Source organism: Phalangium opilio, unplaced genomic scaffold (genome assembly GCF_054372755.1).
Source record: "Phalangium opilio isolate 3A_F unplaced genomic scaffold, DU_Popi_V2 ptg000031l_1, whole genome shotgun sequence".
Classification (NCBI taxonomy): Eukaryota; Metazoa; Arthropoda; class Arachnida; order Opiliones; family Phalangiidae; genus Phalangium; species Phalangium opilio.
The window spans coordinates 1653090-1678636 of NW_028324158.1; the positions used below are offsets into that span (position 1 = coordinate 1653090).

Below are 25547 nucleotides of genomic sequence, written 5' to 3' on the forward strand. Positions count from 1 at the left end.
AGCAAATTAATAATATTGCAACGCTTCAATATCATTTTGTTAGACTCAAACTGGCTTGTGGCGCAATGGATGACGCGTATGCCTACGGAGCAGAAGATTCCAGGTTCGAGTCCTGGCAAGCTCGGTGTTGATATTTATGGGTCTTATATACGTCATAAAAGAAAATATCGTATAAATACAAAGTTTGGATAAAATGTTTTGTAATACAAAGCACGGGCTTGTGGCGTAATGGATAACGCGTCTGCCTTCGAAGCAGAAAATTCCAGGTTCGAGTCCTGGCAAGCTCGTTATTTACATTTATAACAGATTTCTAGCAGGCAAATTATTAATATTGCAACGCTTCAACATAATTTTGTTACATTCTAACTGGCTTGTGGCGGAATGGACAACGTGTCTGCCTATGGAGCAGAAGATTCCTGGTTCTAGTCCTGGCAAGCTCGTTATTTACATTTATAACAGATTTCTAGCAGGCAAATTATTAATATTGCAACGCTTCAATATAATTTTGTTACAATCTAACTGGCTTGTGGCGCAATGGACAACGTGTCTGCCTACGGAGCAGAAGATTCCTGGTTCGAGTCCTGTCAAGCTCGTTATTTGCATTTAGAACTGTTTCTAGCAGGAAAATCAAGAATATTGCAATGCTTCAATATCATTTTGTCGGACTCTAACGGGCTTCTGGTGCAATGGATAACGCGTCTGCCTACGGAGCAGAAGTTTCCAGGTTGGAGTACTGGCAAGCTCGTTATTTACATTTATAACAGATTTCTAGCAGGGAAATTATTAATATTGCAACGCTTCAATATCATTTTGATAGATTTTAACTGGCTTGTGGCGCAATGGACAACGTGTCTGCCTACGGAGCAGAAGATTCCAGGTTCGAGTCCTGGCAAGCTCGTTATTTACATTTATAACAGATTTCTAGCAGGCAAATTATTAATATTGCAACGCTTTAATATCATTTTGATAGATTCTAACTGGCTTGTGGCGCAATGGACAACGTGTCTGCCTACGGAGCAGAAGATTCCAGGTTCGAGTCCTGGCAAGCTCGTTATTTACATTTATAACAGATTTCTAGCAGGCAAATAAATAATATTGCAATTCTTCAATAGCATTTTGTCAGACTCTAACGGGCTTGTGGCGCAATGAATAACGCGTCCGCCTTCGTAGCAGAAGATTCCAGGTTCGAGTCCTGGCAAGCTCGGTGTTGATTTTTATAGGTATTTTATACGTCATAAAAGAAAATATCGTTTAAATACAATGTTTGCAAAACGTTTTTTGTATTACAAAGCAAGGGCCTGTGGCGTAAAGAATAACGCGTCTGCCTTCGAAGCAGAAAATTCCAGGTTCGAGTCCTGTCAAGCTCGTTATTTACATTTAAACAGATTTCTAGCAGGCAAATTATTAATATTGCAACGCTTCAATATCATTTTGATAGATTCTAACTGGCTTGTGGCGCAATGGACAAAGTGTCTGCCTACGGAGCAGAAGATTCCAGGTTCGAGTCCTGGCAAGCTCGTTATTTACATTTATAACAGATTTCTAGCATATATTAGAAGGCAAACAAATAATATTGCAATCCATCAATAGCATTTTGTCAGACTCTAACGGGCTTGTGGCGCAATGGATAACGCGTCTGCCTTCGAAGCAGAAGAATCCAGGTTCGAGTCCTGGCAAGCTCGTTCTTTACATTTATAACTGTTTCTAGCAGGCAAATTATTAATATTGCAAGGCTTCAATATCATTTTGTTAGATTCTAGCTTGCTTTTGGCGCAATGGACAACGTGTCTGCCTACGGAGCAGAAGATTCCAGGTTCGAATCCTGGCAAGCTCGGTGTTGATTTTTATAGGTCTTTTATACGTCATAAAAGAAAATATCTTATAAATACAATGTTTGGAAAAAATGTTTTGTAATACAAAGCACGGGCTTGTGGCGTAATGGATAACGCGTCTGCCTTCGAAGCAGAAGATTCCAGGTTCGAGTCCTGGCAAGCTCGATGTTGATTTTTATAGGTCTTTTATACGTCATAAAAGAAAATAATTTATAAATACAATGTTTGGAAAAAATGTTTTGTAATACAGTGCACGGGCTTGTGGCGTAATGGATAACGCGTCTGCCTTCGAAGCAGAAAATTCCAGGTTCGAGTCCTGTCAAGCTCGTTATTTACATTTATAACAGATTTCTAGCAGGCAAATTATTAATATTGCAAGGCTTCAATATCATTTTGTTACATTGTAACTGGCTTGTGGCGCAATGGACAACGTGTCTGCCTACGGAGCAGAAGATTCCAGGTTCGAGTCCTGGCAAGCTCGTTATTTACATTTATAACAGATTTCTAGCATATATTAGAAGGCAAACAAATAATATTGCAATCCATCAATAGCATTTTGTCAGACTCTAACGGGCTTGTGGCGCAATGGATAACGCGTCTGCCTTCGAAGCAGAAGATTCCAGGTTCGAGTCCTGGCAAGCTCGTTCTTTACATTTATAACTGTTTCTAGCAGGCAAATTAATAATATTGCAACGCTTCAATATCATTTTGTTAGACTCAAACTGGCTTGTGGCGCAATGGATGACGCGTATGCCTACGGAGAAGAAGATTCCAGGTTCGAGTCCTGGCAAGCTCGGTGTTGATATTTATGGGTCTTATATACGTCATAAAAGAAAATATCGTATAAATACAAAGTTTGGATAAAATGTTTTGTAATACAAAGCACGGGCTTGTGGCGTAATGGATAACGCGTCTGCCTTCGAAGCAGAAAATTCCAGGTTCGAGTCCTGGCAAGCTCGTTATTTACATTTATAACAGATTTCTAGCAGGCAAATTATTAATATTGCAACGCTTCAATATAATTTTGTTACAATCTAACTGGCTTGTGGCGCAATGGACAACGTGTCTGCCTACGGAGCAGAAGATTCCTGGTTCGAGTCCTGGCAAGCTCGTTATTTGCATTTAGAACTGTTTCTAGCAGGAAAATCAATAATATTGCAATGCTTCAATATCATTTTGTCGGACTCTAACGGGCTTCTGGTGCAATGGATAACGCGTCTGCCTACGGAGCAGAAGATTCCAGGTTGGAGTACTGGCAAGCTCGTTATTTACATTTATAACAGATTTCTAGCAGGCAAATTATTAATATTGCAACGCTTCAATATCATTTTGTTACATTCTAACTGGCTTGTGGCGCAATGGACAACGTGTCTGCCTACGGAGCAGCAGATTCCTGGTTTAAGTCCTGGCAACCTCGTTATTTGCATTTATAAGAGATTTCTAGCATATATTAGAAGGCAAATAAATAATATTGCAATGCTTCAACATCATTTTGTCGCACTCTAACGGGCTTCTGGTGCAATGGATAACGCGTCTGCCTACGGAGCAGAAGATTCCAGGTTGGAGTAATGGCAAGCTCGTTATTTACAATTATAACAGATTTCTAGCAGGCAAATTATTAATATTGCAACGCTTCAATATCATTTTGTTACATTCTAACTGGCTTGTGGCGCAATGGACAACGTGTCTGCCTACGGAGCAGAAGATTGCTGGTTCGAGTCCTGGCAAGCTCGTTATTTACATTTATAAGAGATTTCTAGCATATATTAGAAGGCAAATAAATAATATTGCAATCCTTCAATAGCATTTTGTCAGACTCTAACGTGTTGTGGCGCAATGGATAACGCGTCTGCCTTCGAAGCAGAAGACTCCAGATTCGAGTCCTGGCAAGCTCGTTCTTTACATTTATGACTGTTTCTAGCAGGCAAAAGCAGGCAGATTAATATTATTGCAACGCTTCAATATCATTTTGTTAGGCTCTAACTGGCTTGTGGCGCAATGGATAACGCGTCTGCCTACGGAGCAGAAGATTCAAGGTTCGAGTCCTGGTAAGCTCGGTGTTGATATTTATGGGTCTTATATACGTCATAAAAGAAAATATCGTATAAATACAATGTTTGGAAAAAATGTTTTGTAATACAAAGCACGGGCTTGTGGCGTAATGGATAACGCGTCTGCCTTCGAAGCAGAAAATCCAGGTTCGAGTCCTGGCAAGGTCGTTATTTACATTTATAACAGATTTCTAGCAGGCAAATTATTAATATTGCAACGCTTCAATATCATTTTGTTGCATTCTAACTGGCTTGTGGCGGAATGGACAACGTGTCTGCCTACGGAGCAGAAGATTCCTGGTTCTAGTCCTGGCAAGCTCGTTATTTACATTTATAACAGATTTCTAGCAGGCAAATTATTAATATTGCAACGCTTCATTATCATTTTGTTAGATTCTAACTGGCTTGTGGCGCAATGGATAACGCGTCTGCCTTCGAAGCAGAAAATTCCAGGTTCGACTCCTGTCAAGCTCGTTATTTACATTTATAACAGATTTCTAGCAGGCAAATTATTAATATTGCAAGGCTTCAATATCATTTTGTTACATTGTAACTGGCTTGTGGCGCAATGGACAACGTGTCTGCCTACGGAGCAGAAGATTCCAGGTTCGAGTCCTGGCAAGCTCGTTATTTACATTTATAACAGATTTCTAGCATATATTAGAAGGCAAACAAATAATATTGCAATCCGTCAATAGCATTTTGTCAGACTCTAACGGGCTTGTGGCGCAATGGATAACGCGTCTGCCTTCGAAGCAGAAGATTCCAGGTTCGAGTCCTGGCAAGCTCGTTCTTTACATTTATAACTGTTTCTAGCAGGCAAATTAATAATATTGCAACGCTTCAATATCATTTTGTTAGACTCAAACTGGCTTGTGTCGCAATGGATGACGCGTATGCCTACGGAGCAGAAGATTCCAGGTTCGAGTCCTGGCAAGCTCGGTGTTGATATTTATGGGTCTTATATACGTCATAAAAGAAAATATCGTATAAATACAAAGTTTGGATAAAATGTTTTGTAATACAAAGCACGGGCTTGTGGCGTAATGGATAACGCGTCTGCCTTCGAAGCAGAAAATTCCAGGTTCGAGTCCTGGCAAGCTCGTTATTTACATTTATAACAGATTTCTAGCAGGCAAATTATTAATATTGCAACGCTTCAACATAATTTTGTTACATTCTAACTGGCTTGTGGCGGAATGGACAACGTGTCTGCCTATGGAGCAGAAGATTCCTGGTTCTAGTCCTGGCAAGCTCGTTATTTACATTTATAACAGATTTCTAGCAGGCAAATTATTAATATTGCAACGCTTCAATATAATTTTGTTACAATCTAACTGGCTTGTGGCGCAATGGACAACGTGTCTGCCTACGGAGCAGAAGATTCCTGGTTCGAGTCCTGGCAAGCTCGTTATTTGCATTTAGAACTGTTTCTAGCAGGAAAATCAATAATATTGCAATGCTTCAATATCATTTTGTCGGACTCTAACGGGCTTCTGGTGCAATGGATAACGCGTCTGCCTACGGAGCAGAAGATTCCAGGTTGGAGTACTGGCAAGCTCGTTATTTACATTTATAACAGATTTCTAGCAGGCAAATTATTAATATTGCAACGCTTCAACATAATTTTGTTACATTCTAACTGGCTTGTGGCGGAATGGACAACGTGTCTGCCTATGGAGCAGAAGATTCCTGGTTCTAGTCCTGGCAAGCTCGTTATTTACATTTATAACAGATTTCTAGCAGGCAAATTATTAATATTGCAACGCTACAATATAATTTTGTTACAATCTAACTGGCTTGTGGCGCAATGGACAACGTGTCTGCCTACGGAGCAGAAGATTCCTGGTTCGAGTCCTGGCAAGCTCGTTATTTGCATTTAGAACTGTTTCTAGCAGGAAAATCAATAATATTGCAACGCTTCAATATCATTTTGTTACATTCTAACTGGCTTGTGGCGCAATGGACAACGTGTCTGCCTACGGAGCAGAAGATTGCTGGTTCGAGTCCTGGCAAGCTCGTTATTTGCATTTATAAGAGATTTCTAGCATATATTAGAAGGCAAATAAATAATATTGCAATCCTTCAATAGCATTTTGTCAGACTCTAACGTGTTGTGGCGCAATGGATAACGCGTCTGCCTTCGAAGCAGAAGACTCCTGATTCGAGTCCTGGCAAGCTCGTTCTTTACATTTATGACTGTTTCTAGCAGGCAAAAGCAGGCAGATTAATATTATTGCAACGCTTCAATATCATTTTGTTAGGCTCTAACTGGCTTGTGGCGCAATGGATAACGCGTCTGCCTACGGAGCAGAAGATTCAAGGTTCGAGTCCTGGTAAGCTCGGTGTTGATATTTATGGGTCTTATATACGTCATAAAAGAAAATATCGTATAAATACAATGTTTGGAAAAAATGTTTTGTAATACAAAGCACGGGCTTGTGGCGTAATGGATAACGCGTCTGCCTTCGAAGCAGAAAATCCAGGTTCGAGTCCTGGCAAGGTCGTTATTTACATTTATAACAGATTTCTAGCAGGCAAATTATTAATATTGCAACGCTTCAATATCATTTTGTTGCATTCTAACTGGCTTGTGGCGGAATGGACAACGTGTCTGCCTACGGAGCAGAAGATTCCTGGTTCTAGTCCTGGCAAGCTCGTTATTTACATTTATAACAGATTTCTAGCAGGCAAATTATTAATATTGCAACGCTTCATTATCATTTTGTTAGATTCTAACTAGTTTGTGGCACAATGGATAACGTGTCTGCCTACGGAGCAGAAGATTCCTGGTTCGAGTCCTGGCAAGCTCCTTATTTGCATTTATAAGAGATTTCTAGCATATATTAGAAGGCAAATAAATAATATTGCAATCCTTCAATAGCATTTTGTCAGACTCTAACGTGTTGTGGCGCAATGGATAACGCGTCTGCCTTCGAAGCAGAAGATTCCAGATTCGAGTCCTGGCAAGCTCGTTCTTTACATTTATGACTGTTTCTAGCAGGCAAAAGCAGGCAGATTAATATTATTGCAACGCTTCAATATCATTTTGTTAGGCTCTAACTGGCTTGTGGCGCAATGGATAACGCGTCTGCCTACGGAGCAGAAGATTCCAGGTTAGAGTACTGGCAAGCTCGTTATTTACATTTATAACAGATTTCTAGCAGGCAAATTATTAATATTGCAACGCTTCAATATCATTTTGTTACATTGTAACTGGCTTGTGGCGCAATGGACAACGTGTCTGCCTACGGAGCAGAAGATTCCAGGTTCGAGTCCTGGCAAGCTCGTTATTTACATTTATAACAGATTTCTAGCATATATTAGAAGGCAAACAAATAATATTGCAATCCATCAATAGCATTTTGTCAGACTCTAACGGGCTTGTGGCGCAATGGATAACGCGTCTGCCTTCGAAGCAGAAGATTCCAGGTTCGAGTCCTGGCAAGCTCGTTCTTTACATTTATAACTGTTTCTAGCAGGCAAATTATTAATATTGCAAGGCTTCAATATCATTTTGTTAGATTCTAGCTTGCTTTTGGCGCAATGGACAACGTGTCTGCCTACGGAGCAGAAGATTCCAGGTTCGAATCCTGGCAAGCTCGGTGTTGATTTTTATAGGTCTTTTATACGTCATAAAAGAAAATATCTTATAAATACAATGTTTGGAAAAAATGTTTTGTAATACAAAGCACGGGCTTGTGGCGTAATGGATAACGCGTCTGCCTTCGAAGCAGAAGATTCCAGGTTCGAGTCCTGGCAAGCTCGGTGTTGATTTTTATAGGTCTTTTATACGTCATAAAAGAAAATAATTTATAAATACAATGTTTGGAAAAAATGTTTTGTAATACAGTGCACGGGCTTGTGGCGTAATGGATAACGCGTCTGCCTTCGAAGCAGAAAATTCCAGGTTCGAGTCCTGTCAAGCTCGTTATTTACATTTATAACAGATTTCTAGCAGGCAAATTATTAATATTGCAAGGCTTCAATATCATTTTGTTACATTGTAACTGGCTTGTGGCGCAATGGACAACGTGTCTGCCTACGGAGCAGAAGATTCCAGGTTCGAGTCCTGGCAAGCTCGTTATTTACATTTATAACAGATTTCTAGCATATATTAGAAGGCAAACAAATAATATTGCAATCCATCAATAGCATTTTGTCAGACTCTAACGGGCTTGTGGCGCAATGGATAACGCGTCTGCCTTCGAAGCAGAAGATTCCAGGTTCGAGTCCTGGCAAGCTCGTTCTTTGCATTTATAACTGTTTCTAGCAGGCAAATTAATAATATTGCAACGCTTCAATATCATTTTGTTAGACTCAAACTGGCTTGTGGCGCAATGGATGACGCGTATGCCTACGGAGCAGAAGATTCCAGGTTCGAGTCCTGGCAAGCTCGGTGTTGATATTTATGGGTCTTATATACGTCATAAAAGAAAATATCGTATAAATACAAAGTTTGGATAAAATGTTTTGTAATACAAAGCACGGGCTTGTGGCGTAATGGATAACGCGTCTGCCTTCGAAGCAGAAAATTCCAGGTTCGAGTCCTGGCAAGCTTGTTATTTACATTTATAACAGATTTCTAGCAGGCAAATTATTAATATTGCAACGCTTCAACATAATTTTGTTACATTCTAACTGACTTGTGGCGGAATGGACAACGTGTCTGCCTATGGAGCAGAAGATTCCTGGTTCTAGTCCTGGCAAGCTCGTTATTTACATTTATAACAGATTTCTAGCAGGCAAATTATTAATATTGCAACGCTTCAATATAATTTTGTTACAATCTAACTGGCTTGTGGCGCAATGGACAACGTGTCTGCCTACGGAGCAGAAGATTCCTGGTTCGAGTCCTGGCAAGCTCGTTATTTGCATTTAGAACTGTTTCTAGCAGGAAAATCAAGAATATTGCAATGCTTCAATATCATTTTGTCGGACTCTAACGGGCTTCTGGTGCAATGGATAACGCGTCTGCCTACGGAGCAGAAGTTTCCAGGTTGGAGTACTGGCAAGCTCGTTATTTACATTTATAACAGATTTCTAGCAGGCAAATTATTAATATTGCAACGCTTCAATATCATTTTGATAGATTTTAACTGGCTTGTGGCGCAATGGACAACGTGTCTGCCTACGGAGCAGAAGATTCCAGGTTCGAGTCCTGGCAAGCTCGTTATTTACATTTATAACAGATTTCTAGCAGGCAAATTATTAATATTGCAACGCTTTAATATCATTTTGATAGATTCTAACTGGCTTGTGGCGCAATGGACAACGTGTCTGCCTACGGAGCAGAAGATTCCAGGTTCGAGTCCTGGCAAGCTCGTTATTTACATTTATAACAGATTTCTAGCAGGCAAATAAATAATATTGCAATTCTTCAATAGCATTTTGTCAGACTCTAACGGGCTTGTGGCGCAATGAATAACGCGTCCGCCTTCGTAGCAGAAGATTCCAGGTTCGAGTCCTGGCAAGCTCGGTGTTGATTTTTATAGGTATTTTATACGTCATAAAAGAAAATATCGTTTAAATACAATGTTTGCAAAACGTTTTTTGTATTACAAAGCAAGGGCCTGTGGCGTAAAGAATAACGCGTCTGCCTTCGAAGCAGAAAATTCCAGGTTCGAGTCCTGTCAAGCTCGTTATTTACATTTAAACAGATTTCTAGCAGGCAAATTATTAATATTGCAACGCTTCAATATCATTTTGATAGATTCTAACTGGCTTGTGGCGCAATGGACAAAGTGTCTGCCTACGGAGCAGAAGATTCCAGGTTCGAGTCCTGGCAAGCTCGTTATTTACATTTATAACAGATTTCTAGCAGGCAAATTATTAATATTGCAACGCTTCAATATCATTTTGTTATATTCTAACTTGCTTTTGGCGCAATGGACAACGTGTCTGCCTACGGAGCAGAAGATTCCAGGTTCGAATCCTGGCAAGCTCGGTGTTGATTTTTATAGGTCTTTTATACGTCATAAAAGAAAATATCTTATAAATACAATGTTTGGAAAAAATGTTTTTTAATACAAAGCACGGGCTTGTGGCGTAATGGATAACGCGTCTGCCTTCGAAGCAGAAGATTCCAGGTTCGAGTCCTGACAAGCTCGGTGTTGATTTTTATAGGTCTTTTATACGTCATAAAAGAAAATAATTTATAAATACAATGTTTGGAAAAAATGTTTTGTAATACAGTGCACGGGCTTGTGGCGTAATGGATAACGCGTCTGCCTTCGAAGCAGAAAATTCCAGGTTCGAGTCCTGTCAAGCTCGTTATTTACATTTATAACAGATTTCTAGCAGGCAAATTATTAATATTGCAAGGCTTCAATATCATTTTGTTAGATTCTAACTTGCTTTTGGCGCAATGGACAACGTGTCTGCCTACGGAGCAGAAGATTCCAGGTTCGAATCCTGGCAAGCTCGGTGTTGATTTTTATAGGTCTTTTATACGTCATAAAAGAAAATATCTTATAAATACAATGTTTGGAAAAAATGTTTTGTAATACAAAGCACGGGCTTGTGGCGTAATGGATAACGCGTCTGCCTTCGAAGCAGAAGATTCCAGGTTCGAGTCCTGGCAAGCTCGGTGTTGATTTTTATAGGTCTTTTATACGTCATAAAAGAAAATAATTTATAAATACAATGTTTGGAAAAAATGTTTTGTAATACAGTGCACGGGCTTGTGGCGTAATGGATAACGCGTCTGCCTTCGAAGCAGAAAATTCCAGGTTCGAGTCCTGTCAAGCTCGTTATTTACATTTATAACAGATTTCTAGCAGGCAAATTATTAATATTGCAAGGCTTCAATATCATTTTGTTACATTGTAACTGGCTTGTGGCGCAATGGACAACGTGTCTGCCTACGGAGCAGAAGATTCCAGGTTCGAGTCCTGGCAAGCTCGTTATTTACATTTATAACAGATTTCTAGCATATATTAGAAGGCAAACAAATAATATTGCAATCCATCAATAGCATTTTGTCAGACTCTAACGGGCTTGTGGCGCAATGGATAACGCGTCTGCCTTCGAAGCAGAAGATTCCAGGTTCGAGTCCTGGCAAGCTCGTTCTTTACATTTATAACTGTTTCTAGCAGGCAAATTATTAATATTGCAAGGCTTCAATATCATTTTGTTAGATTCTAGCTTGCTTTTGGCGCAATGGACAACGTGTCTGCCTACGGAGCAGAAGATTCCAGGTTCGAATCCTGGCAAGCTCGGTGTTGATTTTTATAGGTCTTTTATACGTCATAAAAGAAAATATCTTATAAATACAATGTTTGGAAAAAATGTTTTGTAATACAAAGCACGGGCTTGTGGCGTAATGGATAACGCGTCTGCCTTCGAAGCAGAAGATTCCAGGTTCGAGTCCTGGCAAGCTCGATGTTGATTTTTATAGGTCTTTTATACGTCATAAAAGAAAATAATTTATAAATACAATGTTTGGAAAAAATGTTTTGTAATACAGTGCACGGGCTTGTGGCGTAATGGATAACGCGTCTGCCTTCGAAGCAGAAAATTCCAGGTTCGAGTCCTGTCAAGCTCGTTATTTACATTTATAACAGATTTCTAGCAGGCAAATTATTAATATTGCAAGGCTTCAATATCATTTTGTTACATTGTAACTGGCTTGTGGCGCAATGGACAACGTGTCTGCCTACGGAGCAGAAGATTCCAGGTTCGAGTCCTGGCAAGCTCGTTATTTACATTTATAACAGATTTCTAGCATATATTAGAAGGCAAACAAATAATATTGCAATCCATCAATAGCATTTTGTCAGACTCTAACGGGCTTGTGGCGCAATGGATAACGCGTCTGCCTTCGAAGCAGAAGATTCCAGGTTCGAGTCCTGGCAAGCTCGTTCTTTACATTTATAACTGTTTCTAGCAGGCAAATTAATAATATTGCAACGCTTCAATATCATTTTGTTAGACTCAAACTGGCTTGTGGCGCAATGGATGACGCGTATGCCTACGGAGCAGAAGATTCCAGGTTCGAGTCCTGGCAAGCTCGGTGTTGATATTTATGGGTCTTATATACGTCATAAAAGAAAATATCGTATAAATACAAAGTTTGGATAAAATGTTTTGTAATACAAAGCACGGGCTTGTGGCGTAATGGATAACGCGTCTGCCTTCGAAGCAGAAAATTCCAGGTTCAAGTCCTGGCAAGCTCGTTATTTACATTTATAACAGATTTCTAGCAGGCAAATTATTAATATTGCAACGCTTCAACATAATTTTGTTACATTCTAACTGGCTTGTGGCGGAATGGACAACGTGTCTGCCTATGGAGCAGAAGATTCCTGGTTCTAGTCCTGGCAAGCTCGTTATTTACATTTATAACAGATTTCTAGCAGGCAAATTATTAATATTGCAACGCTTCAATATAATTTTGTTACAATCTAACTGGCTTGTGGCGCAATGGACAACGTGTCTGCCTACGGAGCAGAAGATTCCTGGTTCGAGTCCTGGCAAGCTCGTTATTTGCATTTAGAACTGTTTCTAGCAGGAAAATCAATAATATTGCAATGCTTCAATATCATTTTGTCGGACTCTAACGGGCTTCTGGTGCAATGGATAACGCGTCTGCCTACGGAGCAGAAGATTCCAGGTTGGAGTACTGGCAAGCTCGTTATTTACATTTATAACAGATTTCTAGCAGGCAAATTATTAATATTGCAACGCTTCAATATCATTTTGTTACATTCTAACTGGCTTGTGGCGCAATGGACAACGTGTCTGCCTACGGAGCAGCAGATTCCTGGTTCAAGTCCTGGCAACCTCGTTATTTGCATTTATAAGAGATTTCTAGCATATATTAGAAGGCAAATAAATAATATTGCAATGCTTCAACATCATTTTGTCGCACTCTAACGGGCTTCTGGTGCAATGGATAACGCGTCTGCCTACGGAGCAGAAGATTCCAGGTTGGAGTACTGGCAAGCTCGTTATTTACAATTATAACAGATTTCTAGCAGGCAAATTATTAATATTGCAACGCTTCAATATCATTTTGTTACATTCTAACTGGCTTGTGGCGCAATGGACAACGTGTCTGCCTACGGAGCAGAAGATTGGTGGTTCGAGTCCTGGCAAGCTCGTTATTTGCATTTATAAGAGATTTCTAGCATATATTAGAAGGCAAATAAATAATATTGCAATCCTTCAATAGCATTTTGTCAGACTCTAACGTGTTGTGGCGCAATGGATAACGCGTCTGCCTTCGAAGCAGAAGACTCCAGATTCGAGTCCTGGCAAGCTCGTTCTTTACATTTATGACTGTTTCTAGCAGGCAAAAGCAGGCAGATTAATATTATTGCAACGCTTCAATATCATTTTGTTAGGCTCTAACTGGCTTGTGGCGCAATGGATAACGCGTCTGCCTACGGAGCAGAAGATTCAAGGTTCGAGTCCTGGTAAGCTCGGTGTTGATATTTATGGGTCTTATATACGTCATAAAAGAAAATATCGTATAAATACAATGTTTGGAAAAAATGTTTTGTAATACAAAGCATGGGCTTGTGGCGTAATGGATAACGCGTCTGCCTTCGAAGCAGAAAATCCAGGTTCGAGTCCTGGCAAGGTCGTTATTTACATTTATAACAGATTTCTAGCAGGCAAATTATTAATATTGCAACGCTTCAATATCATTTTGTTGCATTCTAACTGGCTTGTGGCGGAATGGACAACGTGTCTGCCTACGGAGCAGAAGATTCCTGGTTCTAGTCCTGGCAAGCTCGTTATTTACATTTATAACAGATTTCTAGCAGGCAAATTATTAATATTGCAACGCTTCATTATCATTTTGTTAGATTCTAACTGGCTTGTGGCGCAATGGATAACGCGTCTGCCTTCGAAGCAGAAAATTCCAGGTTCGAGTCCTGTCAAGCTCGTTATTTACATTTATAACAGATTTCTAGCAGGCAAATTATTAATATTGCAAGGCTTCAATATCATTTTGTTACATTGTAACTGGCTTGTGGCGCAATGGACAACGTGTCTGCCTACGGAGCAGAAGATTCCAGGTTCGAGTCCTGGCAAGCTCGTTATTTACATTTATAACAGATTTCTAGCATATATTAGAAGGCAAACAAATAATATTGCAATCCATCAATAGCATTTTGTCAGACTCTAACGGGCTTGTGGCGCAATGGATAACGCGTCTGCCTTCGAAGCAGAAGATTCCAGGTTCGAGTCCTGGCAAGCTCGTTCTTTACATTTATAACTGTTTCTAGCAGGCAAATTAATAATATTGCAACGCTTCAATATCATTTTGTTAGACTCAAACTGGCTTGTGGCGCAATGGATGACGCGTATGCCTACGGAGCAGAAGATTCCAGGTTCGAGTCCTGGCAAGCTCGGTGTTGATATTTATGGGTCTTATATACGTCATAAAAGAAAATATCGTATAAATACAAAGTTTGGATAAAATGTTTTGTAATACAAAGCACGGGCTTGTGGCGTAATGGATAACGCGTCTGCCTTCGAAGCAGAAAATTCCAGGTTCGAGTCCTGGCAAGCTCGTTATTTACATTTATAACAGATTTCTAGCAGGCAAATTATTAATATTGCAACGCTTCAACAAAATTTTGTTACATTCTTACTGGCTTGTGGCGGAATGGACAACGTGTCTGCCTATGGAGCAGAAGATTCCTGGTTCTAGTCCTGGCAAGCTCGTTATTTACATTTATAACAGATTTCTAGCAGGCAAATTATTAATATTGCAACGCTTCAATATAATTTTGTTACAATCTAACTGGCTTGTGGCGCAATGGACAACGTGTCTGCCTACGGAGCAGAAGATTCCTGGTTCGAGTCCTGGCAAGCTCGTTATTTGCATTTAGAACTGTTTCTAGCAGGAAAATCAATAATATTGCAATGCTTCAATATCATTTTGTCGGACTCTAACGGGCTTCTGGTGCAATGGATAACGCGGATGCCTACGGAGCAGAAGATTCCAGGTTGGAGTACTGGCAAGCTCGTTATTTACATTTATAACAGATTTCTAGCAGGCAAATTATTAATATTGCAACGCTTCAATATCATTTTGTTACATTCTAACTGGCTTGTGGCGCAATGGACAACGTGTCTGCCTACGGAGCAGCAGATTCCTGGTTCGAGTCCTGGCAACCTCGTTATTTGCATTTATAAGAGATTTCTAGCATATATTAGAAGGCAAATAAATAATATTGCAATGCTTCAACATCATTTTGTCGGACTCTAACGGGCTTCTGGTGCAATGGATAACGCGTCTGCCTACGGAGCAGAAGATTCCAGGTTGGAGTACTGGCAAGCTCGTTATTTACAATTATAACAGATTTCTAGCAGGCAAATTATTAATATTGCAACGCTTCAATATCATTTTGTTACATTCTAACTGGCTTGTGGCGCAATGGACAACGTGTCTGCCTACGGAGCAGAAGATTGCTGGTTCGAGTCCTGGCAAGCTCGTTATTTGCATTTATAAGAGATTTCTAGCATATATTAGAAGGCAAATAAATAATATTGCAATCCTTCAATAGCATTTTGTCAGACTCTAACGTGTTGTGGCGCAATGGATAACGCGTCTGCCTTCGAAGCAGAAGACTCCAGATTCGAGTCCTGGCAAGCTCGTTCTTTACATTTATGACTGTTTCTAGCAGGCAAAAGCAGGCAGATTAATATTATTGCAACGCTTCAATATCATTTTGTTAGGCTCTAACTGGCTTGTGGCGCAATGGATAACGCGTCTGCCTACGGAGCAGAAGATTCAAGGTTCGAGTCCTGGTAAGCTCGGTGTTGATATTTATGGGTCTTATATACGTCATAAAAGAAAATATCGTATAAATACAATGTTTGGAAAAAATGTTTTGTAATACAAAGCACGGGCTTGTGGCGTAATGGATAACGCGTCTGCCTTCGAAGCAGAAAATCCAGGTTCGAGTCCTGGCAAGGTCGTTATTTACATTTATAACAGATTTCTAGCAGGCAAATTATTAATATTGCAACGCTTCAATATCATTTTGTTGCATTCTAACTGGCTTGTGGCGGAATGGACAACGTGTCTGCCTACGGAGCAGAAGATTCCTGGTTCTAGTCCTGGCAAGCTCGTTATTTACATTTATAACAGATTTCTAGCAGGCAAATTATTAATATTGCAACGCTTCATTATCATTTTGTTAGATTCTAACTGGCTTGTGGCGCAATGGATAACGCGTCTGCCTTCGAAGCAGAAAATTCCAGGTTCGAGTCCTGTCAAGCTCGTTATTTACATTTATAACAGATTTCTAGCAGGCAAATTATTAATATTGCAAGGCTTCAATATCATTTTGTTACATTGTAACTGGCTTGTGGCGCAATGGACAACGTGTCTGCCTACGGAGCAGAAGATTCCAGGTTCGAGTCCTGGCAAGCTCGTTATTTACATTTATAACAGATTTCTAGCATATATTAGAAGGCAAACAAATAATATTGCAATCCATCAATAGCATTTTGTCAGACTCTAACGGGCTTGTGGCGCAATGGATAACGCGTCTGCCTTCGAAGCAGAAGATTCCAGGTTCGAGTCCTGGCAAGCTCGTTCTTTACATTTATAACTGTTTCTAGCAGGCAAATTAATAATATTGCAACGCTTCAATATCATTTTGTTAGACTCAAACTGGCTTGTGTCGCAATGGATGACGCGTATGCCTACGGAGCAGAAGATTCCAGGTTCGAGTCCTGGCAAGCTCGGTGTTGATATTTATGGGTCTTATATACGTCATAAAAGAAAATATCGTATAAATACAAAGTTTGGATAAAATGTTTTGTAATACAAAGCACTGGCTTGTGGCGTAATGGATAACGCGTCTGCCTTCGAAGCAGAAAATTCCAGGTTCGAGTCCTGGCAAGCTCGTTATTTACATTTATAACAGATTTCTAGCAGGCAAATTATTAATATTGCAACGCTTCAACATAATTTTGTTACATTCTAACTGGCTTGTGGCGGAATGGACAACGTGTCTGCCTATGGAGCAGAAGATTCCTGGTTCTAGTCCTGGCAAGCTCGTTATTTACATTTATAACAGATTTCTAGCAGGCAAATTATTAATATTGCAACGCTTCAATATAATTTTGTTACAATCTAACTGGCTTGTGGCGCAATGGACAACGTGTCTGCCTACGGAGCAGAAGATTCCTGGTTCGAGTCCTGGCAAGCTCGTTATTTGCATTTAGAACTGTTTCTAGCAGGAAAATCAATAATATTGCAATGCTTCAATATCATTTTGTCGGACTCTAACGGGCTTCTGGTGCAATGGATAACGCGTCTGCCTACGGAGCAGAAGATTCCAGGTTGGAGTACTGGCAAGCTCGTTATTTACATTTATAACAGATTTCTAGCAGGCAAATTATTAATATTGCAACGCTTCAACATAATTTTGTTACATTCTAACTGGCTTGTGGCGGAATGGACAACGTGTCTGCCTATGGAGCAGAAGATTCCTGGTTCTAGTCCTGGCAAGCTCGTTATTTACATTTATAACAGATTTCTAGCAGGCAAATTATTAATATTGCAACGCTACAATATAATTTTGTTACAATCTAACTGGCTTGTGGCGCAATGGACAACGTGTCTGCCTACGGAGCAGAAGATTCCTGGTTCGAGTCCTGGCAAGCTCGTTATTTGCATTTAGAACTGTTTCTAGCAGGAAAATCAATAATATTGCAACGCTTCAATATCATTTTGTTACATTCTAACTGGCTTGTGGCGCAATGGACAACGTGTCTGCCTACGGAGCAGAAGATTGCTGGTTCGAGTCCTGGCAAGCTCGTTATTTGCATTTATAAGAGATTTCTAGCATATATTAGAAGGCAAATAAATAATATTGCAATCCTTCAATAGCATTTTGTCAGACTCTAACGTGTTGTGGCGCAATGGATAACGCGTCTGCCTTCGAAGCAGAAGACTCCAGATTCGAGTCCTGGCAAGCTCGTTCTTTACATTTATGACTGTTTCTAGCAGGCAAAAGCAGGCAGATTAATATTATTGCAACGCTTCAATATCATTTTGTTAGGCTCTAACTGGCTTGTGGCGCAATGGATAACGCGTCTGCCTACGGAGCAGAAGATTCAAGGTTCGAGTCCTGGTAAGCTCGGTGTTGATATTTATGGGTCTTATATACGTCATAAAAGAAAATATCGTATAAATACAATGTTTGGAAAAATGTTTTGTAATACAAAGCACGGGCTTGTGGCGTAATTGATAACGCGTCTGCCTTCGAAGCAGAAAATCCAGGTTCGAGTCCTGGCAAGGTCGTTATTTACATTTATAACAGATTTCTAGCAGGCAAATTATTAATATTGCAACGCTTCAATATCATTTTGTTGCATTCTAACTGGCTTGTGGCGGAATGGACAACGTGTCTGCCTACGGAGCAGAAGATTCCTGGTTCTAGTCCTGGCAAGCTCGTTATTTACATTTATAACAGATTTCTAGCAGGCAAATTATTAATATTGCAACGCTTCATTATCATTTTGTTAGATTCTAACTAGTTTGTGGCGCAATGGATAACGTGTCTGCCTACGGAGCAGAAGATTCCTGGTTCGAGTCCTGGCAAGCTCCTTATTTGCATTTATAAGAGATTTCTAGCATATATTAGAAGGCAAATAAATAATATTGCAATCCTTCAATAGCATTTTGTCAGACTCTAACGTGTTGTGGCGCAATGGATAACGCGTCTGCCTTCGAAGCAGAAGATTCCAGATTCGAGTCCTGGCAAGCTCGTTCTTTACATTTATGACTGTTTCTAGCAGGCAAAAGCAGGCAGATTAATATTATTGCAACGCTTCAATATCATTTTGTTACATTCTAACTGGCTTGTGGCGGAATGGACAACGTGTCTGCCTACGGAGCAGAAGATTCCCGGTTCGAGTCCTGGCAAGCTCGTTATTTGCATTTATAACTGTTTCTAGCAGGAAAATCAATAATATTCCAATGCTTAAATATCATTTTGTCGGACTCTAACGGGCTTGTGGTGCAATGGATAACGCGTCTGCCTACGGAGCAGAAGATTCCAGGTTGGACTACTGGCAAGCTCGTTATTTACATTCATGACAGATTTCTAGCAGGCAAATTAATAATATTGCAACGCATCAATATCATTTTGCTAAATTCTAACTGGCTTATGGCGCAATGGACAACGTGTCTGCCTACGGAGCCGAAGATTCCTGGTTCGAGTCCTGGCAAGCTCGTTAATTGCATTTATAACTGTTTCTAGCAGGCAAATTAATAATATTGCAACGCTTCAATATCATTTTGTTAGACTCTAACTGGCTTGTGGCGCAATGGATAACGCGTCTGTCTACGGAGCAGAAGATTCCAGGTTCGAGCCCTGGCAAGCTCGGTGTTGATATTTAAGGGTCTTATATTCGTCATAAAAGAAAATATCGTATAAATACAATGTTTGGAAAAAATGTTTTGTAAGACTAAGCACGGGCTTGTGGCGTAATTGATAACGCGTCTGCCTTCGAAGCAGAAAATTCCAGGTTCGAGTCTTGGCAAGCTCTCTATTTACTTTTATAACAGATTTGTAGCAGGCAAATTATTAATATTGCAACGCTTCAATATCATTTTGTTACATTCTAAATGGCTTGTGGCGCAATGGACAACGTGTCTGCCTACGGAGCAGAAGATTCCTGGTTCTAGTCCTGGCAAGCTCGTTATTTACATTTATAACATATTTCTAGCAGGCAAATTATTAATATTGCAACGCTTCAATATCATTTTGTTAGATTCTAACTGGCTTGTGGCGCAATGGACAACGTGTCTGCCTACGGAGCAGAAGATTCCAGGTTCGAGTCCTGGCAAGCTCGGTGTTGATGTTTACGGGACTTTTATACGTCATAAAAGAAAATATCGTATAAATACATGGTTCAGAAAAATGTTTTGTAATACAAAGCACGGGCTTGTGGCGTAATGGATAACGCGTCTGCCTTCGAACCAGAAGATTCCAGGTTCGAGTCCTGGCAAGCTCGGTGTTGATTTTTATAGGTCTTTTATACGTCATAAAAGAAAATATCGTATAAATACAATGTTTGGAAAAAATGTTTTGTAAGACTAAGCATGGGCTTGTGGCGTAATTGATAACGCGTCTGCCTTCGAAGCAGAAAATTCCAGGTTCGAGTCTTGGCAAGCTCTCTATTTACTTTTATAACAGATTTTTAGCAGGCAAATTATTAATATTGCAACGCTTCAATATCATTTTGTTACATTCTAAATGGCTTGTGGCGCAATGGATAACGCGTCTGCCTACGGAGCAGAAGATACCAGGTTCGGGTCCTGGCAAGCTCGTTATCTACATTTATAACACATTTCTAGCAGGCAAATAAATAATATTGCAATCCTTTAATAGCATTTTGTCAGACTCTAACTGGCTTGTGGCGCAATGGATAACGCGTCTGCCTACGGAGCACAAGATTCAAGGTTCGAGTCCTGGTAAGCTCGGTGTTGATATTTATGGGTCTTATATACGACATAAAAGAAAATATCGTATAAATACAATGTTTGGAAAAAATGTTTTGTGATACAAAGCACGGGCTTGTGGCGTAATGGATAACGCGTCTGCTTTCGAAGCAGAAAATTCCAGGTTCGAGTCCTGGCAAGCTCGTTTTTTACATTTATAACAGATTTCTAGCAGGCAAATTATTAATATTGCAACGCTTCAATATCATTTTGTTACATTCTAACTGGCTTGTGGCGGAATGGACAACGTGTCTGCCTACGGAGCAGAAGATTCCCGGTTCGAGTCCTGGCAAGCTCGTTATTTGCATTTATAACTGTTTCTAGCAGGAAAATCAATAATATTCCAATGCTTAAATATCATTTTGTCGGACTCTAACGGGCTTGTGGTGCAATGGATAACGCGTCTGCCTACGGAGCAGAAGATTCCAGGTTGGACTACTGGCAAGCTCGTTATTTACATTCATGACAGATTTCTAGCAGGCAAATTAATAATATTGCAACGCATCAATATCATTTTGCTAAATTCTAACTGGCTTATGGCGCAATGGACAACGTGTCTGCCTACGGAGCCGAAGATTCCTGGTTCGAGTCCTGGCAAGCTCGTTAATTGCATTTATAACTGTTTCTAGCAGGCAAATTAATAATATTGCAACGCTTCAATATCATTTTGTTAGACTCTAACTGGCTTGTGGCGCAATGGATAACGCGTCTGTCTACGGAGCAGAAGATTCCAGGTTCGAGCCCTGGCAAGCTCGGTGTTGATATTTAAGGGTCTTATATTCGTCATAAAAGAAAATATCGTATAAATACAATGTTTGGAAAAAATGTTTTGTAAGACTAAGCACGGGCTTGTGGCGTAATTGATAACGCGTCTGCCTTCGAAGCAGAAAATTCCAGGTTCGAGTCTTGGCAAGCTCTCTATTTACTTTTATAACAGATTTTTAGCAGGCAAATTATTAATATTGCAACGCTTCAATATCATTTTGTTACATTCTAAATGGCTTGTGGCGCAATGGACAACGTGTCTGCCTACGGAGCAGAAGATTCCTGGTTCTAGTCCTGGCAAGCTCGTTATTTACATTTATAACAGATTTCTAGCAGGCAAATTATTAATATTGCAACGCTTCAATATCATTTTGTTACATTCTAACTGGCTTGTGGCGGAATGGACAACGTGTCTGCCTACGGAGCAGAAGATTCCCGGTTCGAGTCCTGGCAAGCTCGTTATTTGCATTTATAACTGTTTCTAGCAGGAAAATCAATAATATTCCAATGCTTAAATATCATTTTGTCGGACTCTAACGGGCTTGTGGTGCAATGGATAACGCGTCTGCCTACGGAGCAGAAGATTCCAGGTTGGACTACTGGCAAGCTCGTTATTTACATTCATGACAGATATCTAGCAGGCAAATTAATAATATTGCAACGCATCAATATCATTTTGCTAAATTCTAACTGGCTTATGGCGCAATGGACAACGTGTCTGCCTACGGAGCCGAAGATTCCTGGTTCGAGTCCTGGCAAGCTCGTTAATTGCATTTATAACTGTTTCTAGCAGGCAAATTAATAATATTGCAACGCTTCAATATCATTTTGTTAGACTCTAACTGGCTTGTGGCGCAATGGATAACGCGTCTGTCTACGGAGCAGAAGATTCCAGGTTCGAGCCCTGGCAAGCTCGGTGTTGATATTTAAGGGTCTTATATTCGTCATAAAAGAAAATATCGTATAAATACAATGTTTGGAAAAAATGTTTTGTAAGACTAAGCACGGGCTTGTGGCGTAATTGATAACGCGTCTGCCTTCGAAGCAGAAAATTCCAGGTTCGAGTCTTGGCAAGCTCTCTATTTACTTTTATAACAGATTTTTAGCAGGCAAATTATTAATATTGCCACGCTTCAATATCATTTTGTTAGATTCTAACTGGCTTGTGGCGCAATGGACAACGTGTCTGCCTACGGAGCAGAAGATTCCTGGTTCTAGTCCTGGCAAGCTCGTTATTTACATTTATAACATATTTCTAGCAGGCAAATTATTAATATTGCAACGCTTCAATATCATTTTGTTAGATTCTAACTGGCTTGTGGCGCAATGGACAACGTGTCTGCCTACGGAGCAGAAGATTCCAGGTTCGAGTCCTGGCAAGCTCGGTGTTGATGTTTACGGGACTTTTATACGTCATAAAAGAAAATATCGTATAAATACATGGTTCAGAAAAATGTTTTGTAATACAAAGCACGGGCTTGTGGCGTAATGGATAACGCGTCTGCCTTCGAACCAGAAGATTCCAGGTTCGAGTCCTGGCAAGCTCCATATTTACATTTATAACAGATTTCTAGCAGGCAAATTATTAATATTGCAACGCTTCAATATCATTTTGTTAGATTCTAACTTGCTTGTTGCGCAATGGAAAACGTGTCTGCCTACCGAGCAGAAGATTCCAGGTTCGAGTCCTGGCAAGCTCGGTGTTGATTTTTATAGGTCTTTTATACGTCATAAAAGAAAATATCGTATAAATACAATGTTTGGAAAAAATGTTTTGTAAGACTAAGCACGGGCTTGTGGCGTAATTGATAACGCGTCTGCCTTCGAAGCAGAAAATTCCAGGTTCGAGTCTTGGCAAGCTCTCTATTTACTTTTATAACAGATTTTTAGCAGGCAAATTATTAATATTGCAACGCTTCAATATCATTTTGTTACATTCTGAATGGCTTGTGGCGCAATGGACAACGTGTCTGCCTACGGAGCAGAAGATTCCTGGTTCTAGTCCTGGCAAGCTCGTTATTTACATTTATAACAGATTTCTAGCAGGCAAATTATTAATATTGCAACGCTTCAATATCATTTTGTTACATTCTAACTGGCTTGTGGCGGAATGGACAACGTGTCTGCCTACGGAGCAGAAGATTCCCGGTTCGAGTCCTGGCAAGCTCGTTATTTGCATTTATAACTGTTTCTAGCAGGAAAATCAATAATATTCCAATGCTTAAATATCATTTTGTCGGACTCTAACGGGCTTGTGGTGCAATGGATAACGCGTCTGCCTACGGAGCAGAAGATTCCAGGTTGGACTACTGGCAAGCTCGTTATTTACATTCATGACAGATTTCTAGCAGGCAAATTAATAATATTGCAACGCATCAATATCATTTTGCTAAATTCTAACTGGCTTATGGCGCAATGGACAACGTGTCTGCCTACGGAGCCGAAGATTCCTGGTTCGAGTCCTGGCAAGCTCGTTCTTTACATTTATAACTGTTTCTAGCAGGCAAATTAATAATATTGCCACGCTTCAATATCATTTTGTTAGACTCTAATTGGCTTGTGGCGCAATGGACAACGTGTCTGCCTACGGAGCAGAAGATTCCTGGTTCTAGTCATGGCAAACTCGTTGTTTACATTTATAACAGATTTCTAGCAGGCAAATTATTAATATTGCAACGCTTCAATATCATTTTGTTAGATTCTAACTTGCTTGTGGCGCAATGGACAACGTGTCTGCCTACGGAGCAGAAGATTTCACGTTCGAGTCCTGGCAAGCTCGGTGTTGATATTTATTGGTCTTATATATGTCATAAAAGAAAATATCGTATAAATACAATGTTTGGAAAAAATGTTTTGCAATACGTAGCACGGTCTTGTGGCGTAATGGATAACGCGTCTGCCTTGGAAGCAGAAGATTCCAGGTTCGAGTCCTGGCATGCTCGTTATCTACATTTATAACAGATTTCTAGCAGGCAAATTATTAATATTGCAACGCTTCAATATCATTTTGTTACATTCTAACTGGCTTGTGGCGGAATGGACAACGTGTCTGCCTACGGAGCCGAAGATTCCTGGTTCGAGTCCTGGCAAGCTCATTATTTGCATTTATAACTGTTTCTAGCAGGCAAATGAATAATATTGCAACGCTTCAATATCATTTTGTTACACTCTAACTGGCTTGTGGCGCAATGGATAACGCGTCTGTCTACGGAGCAGAAGATTCCAGGTTCGAGCCCTGGCAAGCTCGGTGTTGATATTTAAGGGTCTTATATTCGTCATAAAAGAAAATATCGTATAAATACAATGTTTGGAAAAAATGTTTTGTAAGACTAAGCACGGGCTTGTGGCGTAATTGATAACGCGTCTGCCTTCGAAGCAGAAAATTCCAGGTTCGAGTCTTGGCAAGCTCTCTATTTACTTTTATAACAGATTTTTAGCAGGCAAATTATTAATATTGCAACGCTTCAATATCATTTTGTTACATTCTAAATGGCTTGTGGCGCAATGGACAACGTGTCTGCCTACGGAGCAGAAGATTCCTGGTTCTAGTCCTGGCAAGCTCGTTATTTACATTTATAACATATTTCTAGCAGGCAAATTATTAATATTGCAACGCTTCAATATCATTTTGTTAGACTCTAACTGGTTTGTGGCGCAATGGATAACGCGTTTGCCTACGGAGCAGAAGATTCCAGGTTCGGGTCCTGGCAAGCTCGGTGTTGATATTTAAGGGTCTTATATTCGTCATAAAAGAAAATATCGTATAAATACAATGTTTGGAAAAAATGTTTTGTAAGACTAAGCACGGGCTTGTGGCGTAATTGATAACGCGTCTGCCTTCGAAGCAGAAAATTCCAGGTTCGAGTCTTGGCAAGCTCTATTTACTTTTATAACAGATTTTTAGCAGGCAAATTATTAATATTGCAACGCTTCAATATCATTTTGTTACATTCTGAATGGCTTGTGGCGCAATGGACAACGTGTCTGCCTACGGAGCAGAAGATTCCTGGTTCTAGTCCTGGCAAGCTCGTTATTTACATTTATAACAGATTTCTAGCAGGCAAATTATTAATATTGCAACGCTTCAATATCATTTTGTTACATTCTAACTGGCTTGTGGCGGAATGGACAACGTGTCTGCCTACGGAGCAGAAGATTCCCGGTTCGAGTCCTGGCAAGCTCGTTATTTGCATTTATAACTGTTTCTAGCAGGAAAATCAATAATATTCCAATGCTTAAATATCATTTTGTCGGACTCTAACGGGCTTGTGGTGCAATGGATAACGCGTCTGCCTACGGAGCAGAAGATTCCAGGTTGGACTACTGGCAAGCTCGTTATTTACATTCATGACAGATTTCTAGCAGGCAAATTAATAATATTGCAACGCATCAATATCATTTTGCTAAATTCTAACT

General features: G+C 40.0%; 33 non-coding genes across 33 annotated transcripts; all 33 read left to right on the plus strand.

Annotated features, from left to right (window-relative positions):
* The first annotated feature begins 214 nt into the window (after positions 1 to 214).
* Positions 215 to 287, plus strand: TRNAR-UCG (transfer RNA arginine (anticodon UCG)). Its single transcript has one exon. It is a non-coding gene; the product is annotated as a tRNA-Arg (tRNA).
* A 1322-nt stretch (positions 288 to 1609) lies between these two features.
* On the plus strand, positions 1610 to 1682 carry TRNAR-UCG (transfer RNA arginine (anticodon UCG)). The gene has a single exon. It is a non-coding gene; the product is annotated as a tRNA-Arg (tRNA).
* A 242-nt stretch (positions 1683 to 1924) lies between these two features.
* On the plus strand, positions 1925 to 1997 carry TRNAR-UCG (transfer RNA arginine (anticodon UCG)). Its single transcript has one exon. It is a non-coding gene; the product is annotated as a tRNA-Arg (tRNA).
* A 90-nt stretch (positions 1998 to 2087) lies between these two features.
* Positions 2088 to 2160, plus strand: TRNAR-UCG (transfer RNA arginine (anticodon UCG)). Its single transcript has one exon. It is a non-coding gene; the product is annotated as a tRNA-Arg (tRNA).
* Positions 2161 to 2403: 243 nt separating this feature from the next.
* TRNAR-UCG (transfer RNA arginine (anticodon UCG)) lies at positions 2404 to 2476 on the plus strand. Its single transcript has one exon. It is a non-coding gene; the product is annotated as a tRNA-Arg (tRNA).
* Positions 2477 to 2718: 242 nt separating this feature from the next.
* TRNAR-UCG (transfer RNA arginine (anticodon UCG)) lies at positions 2719 to 2791 on the plus strand. Its single transcript has one exon. It is a non-coding gene; the product is annotated as a tRNA-Arg (tRNA).
* A 1188-nt stretch (positions 2792 to 3979) lies between these two features.
* TRNAR-UCG (transfer RNA arginine (anticodon UCG)) lies at positions 3980 to 4051 on the plus strand. Its single transcript has one exon. It is a non-coding gene; the product is annotated as a tRNA-Arg (tRNA).
* A 549-nt stretch (positions 4052 to 4600) lies between these two features.
* On the plus strand, positions 4601 to 4673 carry TRNAR-UCG (transfer RNA arginine (anticodon UCG)). Its single transcript has one exon. It is a non-coding gene; the product is annotated as a tRNA-Arg (tRNA).
* A 242-nt stretch (positions 4674 to 4915) lies between these two features.
* TRNAR-UCG (transfer RNA arginine (anticodon UCG)) lies at positions 4916 to 4988 on the plus strand. The gene has a single exon. It is a non-coding gene; the product is annotated as a tRNA-Arg (tRNA).
* Positions 4989 to 6318: 1330 nt separating this feature from the next.
* Positions 6319 to 6390, plus strand: TRNAR-UCG (transfer RNA arginine (anticodon UCG)). The gene has a single exon. It is a non-coding gene; the product is annotated as a tRNA-Arg (tRNA).
* An 873-nt stretch (positions 6391 to 7263) lies between these two features.
* TRNAR-UCG (transfer RNA arginine (anticodon UCG)) lies at positions 7264 to 7336 on the plus strand. The gene has a single exon. It is a non-coding gene; the product is annotated as a tRNA-Arg (tRNA).
* Positions 7337 to 7578: 242 nt separating this feature from the next.
* On the plus strand, positions 7579 to 7651 carry TRNAR-UCG (transfer RNA arginine (anticodon UCG)). Its single transcript has one exon. It is a non-coding gene; the product is annotated as a tRNA-Arg (tRNA).
* A 90-nt stretch (positions 7652 to 7741) lies between these two features.
* Positions 7742 to 7814, plus strand: TRNAR-UCG (transfer RNA arginine (anticodon UCG)). Its single transcript has one exon. It is a non-coding gene; the product is annotated as a tRNA-Arg (tRNA).
* A 243-nt stretch (positions 7815 to 8057) lies between these two features.
* On the plus strand, positions 8058 to 8130 carry TRNAR-UCG (transfer RNA arginine (anticodon UCG)). Its single transcript has one exon. It is a non-coding gene; the product is annotated as a tRNA-Arg (tRNA).
* A 242-nt stretch (positions 8131 to 8372) lies between these two features.
* TRNAR-UCG (transfer RNA arginine (anticodon UCG)) lies at positions 8373 to 8445 on the plus strand. Its single transcript has one exon. It is a non-coding gene; the product is annotated as a tRNA-Arg (tRNA).
* A 1475-nt stretch (positions 8446 to 9920) lies between these two features.
* On the plus strand, positions 9921 to 9993 carry TRNAR-UCG (transfer RNA arginine (anticodon UCG)). The gene has a single exon. It is a non-coding gene; the product is annotated as a tRNA-Arg (tRNA).
* Positions 9994 to 10083: 90 nt separating this feature from the next.
* TRNAR-UCG (transfer RNA arginine (anticodon UCG)) lies at positions 10084 to 10156 on the plus strand. The gene has a single exon. It is a non-coding gene; the product is annotated as a tRNA-Arg (tRNA).
* A 243-nt stretch (positions 10157 to 10399) lies between these two features.
* Positions 10400 to 10472, plus strand: TRNAR-UCG (transfer RNA arginine (anticodon UCG)). Its single transcript has one exon. It is a non-coding gene; the product is annotated as a tRNA-Arg (tRNA).
* Positions 10473 to 10562: 90 nt separating this feature from the next.
* TRNAR-UCG (transfer RNA arginine (anticodon UCG)) lies at positions 10563 to 10635 on the plus strand. Its single transcript has one exon. It is a non-coding gene; the product is annotated as a tRNA-Arg (tRNA).
* A 243-nt stretch (positions 10636 to 10878) lies between these two features.
* TRNAR-UCG (transfer RNA arginine (anticodon UCG)) lies at positions 10879 to 10951 on the plus strand. Its single transcript has one exon. It is a non-coding gene; the product is annotated as a tRNA-Arg (tRNA).
* A 242-nt stretch (positions 10952 to 11193) lies between these two features.
* TRNAR-UCG (transfer RNA arginine (anticodon UCG)) lies at positions 11194 to 11266 on the plus strand. The gene has a single exon. It is a non-coding gene; the product is annotated as a tRNA-Arg (tRNA).
* Positions 11267 to 11356: 90 nt separating this feature from the next.
* TRNAR-UCG (transfer RNA arginine (anticodon UCG)) lies at positions 11357 to 11429 on the plus strand. The gene has a single exon. It is a non-coding gene; the product is annotated as a tRNA-Arg (tRNA).
* A 243-nt stretch (positions 11430 to 11672) lies between these two features.
* Positions 11673 to 11745, plus strand: TRNAR-UCG (transfer RNA arginine (anticodon UCG)). Its single transcript has one exon. It is a non-coding gene; the product is annotated as a tRNA-Arg (tRNA).
* Positions 11746 to 11987: 242 nt separating this feature from the next.
* TRNAR-UCG (transfer RNA arginine (anticodon UCG)) lies at positions 11988 to 12060 on the plus strand. Its single transcript has one exon. It is a non-coding gene; the product is annotated as a tRNA-Arg (tRNA).
* A 1341-nt stretch (positions 12061 to 13401) lies between these two features.
* TRNAR-UCG (transfer RNA arginine (anticodon UCG)) lies at positions 13402 to 13473 on the plus strand. The gene has a single exon. It is a non-coding gene; the product is annotated as a tRNA-Arg (tRNA).
* Positions 13474 to 14022: 549 nt separating this feature from the next.
* On the plus strand, positions 14023 to 14095 carry TRNAR-UCG (transfer RNA arginine (anticodon UCG)). The gene has a single exon. It is a non-coding gene; the product is annotated as a tRNA-Arg (tRNA).
* Positions 14096 to 14337: 242 nt separating this feature from the next.
* Positions 14338 to 14410, plus strand: TRNAR-UCG (transfer RNA arginine (anticodon UCG)). Its single transcript has one exon. It is a non-coding gene; the product is annotated as a tRNA-Arg (tRNA).
* A 1341-nt stretch (positions 14411 to 15751) lies between these two features.
* TRNAR-UCG (transfer RNA arginine (anticodon UCG)) lies at positions 15752 to 15823 on the plus strand. Its single transcript has one exon. It is a non-coding gene; the product is annotated as a tRNA-Arg (tRNA).
* A 549-nt stretch (positions 15824 to 16372) lies between these two features.
* Positions 16373 to 16445, plus strand: TRNAR-UCG (transfer RNA arginine (anticodon UCG)). Its single transcript has one exon. It is a non-coding gene; the product is annotated as a tRNA-Arg (tRNA).
* A 1644-nt stretch (positions 16446 to 18089) lies between these two features.
* Positions 18090 to 18161, plus strand: TRNAR-UCG (transfer RNA arginine (anticodon UCG)). Its single transcript has one exon. It is a non-coding gene; the product is annotated as a tRNA-Arg (tRNA).
* A 1645-nt stretch (positions 18162 to 19806) lies between these two features.
* TRNAR-UCG (transfer RNA arginine (anticodon UCG)) lies at positions 19807 to 19879 on the plus strand. Its single transcript has one exon. It is a non-coding gene; the product is annotated as a tRNA-Arg (tRNA).
* Positions 19880 to 20438: 559 nt separating this feature from the next.
* On the plus strand, positions 20439 to 20511 carry TRNAR-UCG (transfer RNA arginine (anticodon UCG)). The gene has a single exon. It is a non-coding gene; the product is annotated as a tRNA-Arg (tRNA).
* Positions 20512 to 22605: 2094 nt separating this feature from the next.
* TRNAR-UCG (transfer RNA arginine (anticodon UCG)) lies at positions 22606 to 22678 on the plus strand. Its single transcript has one exon. It is a non-coding gene; the product is annotated as a tRNA-Arg (tRNA).
* The last annotated feature ends 2869 nt before the right edge of the window (positions 22679 to 25547 follow it).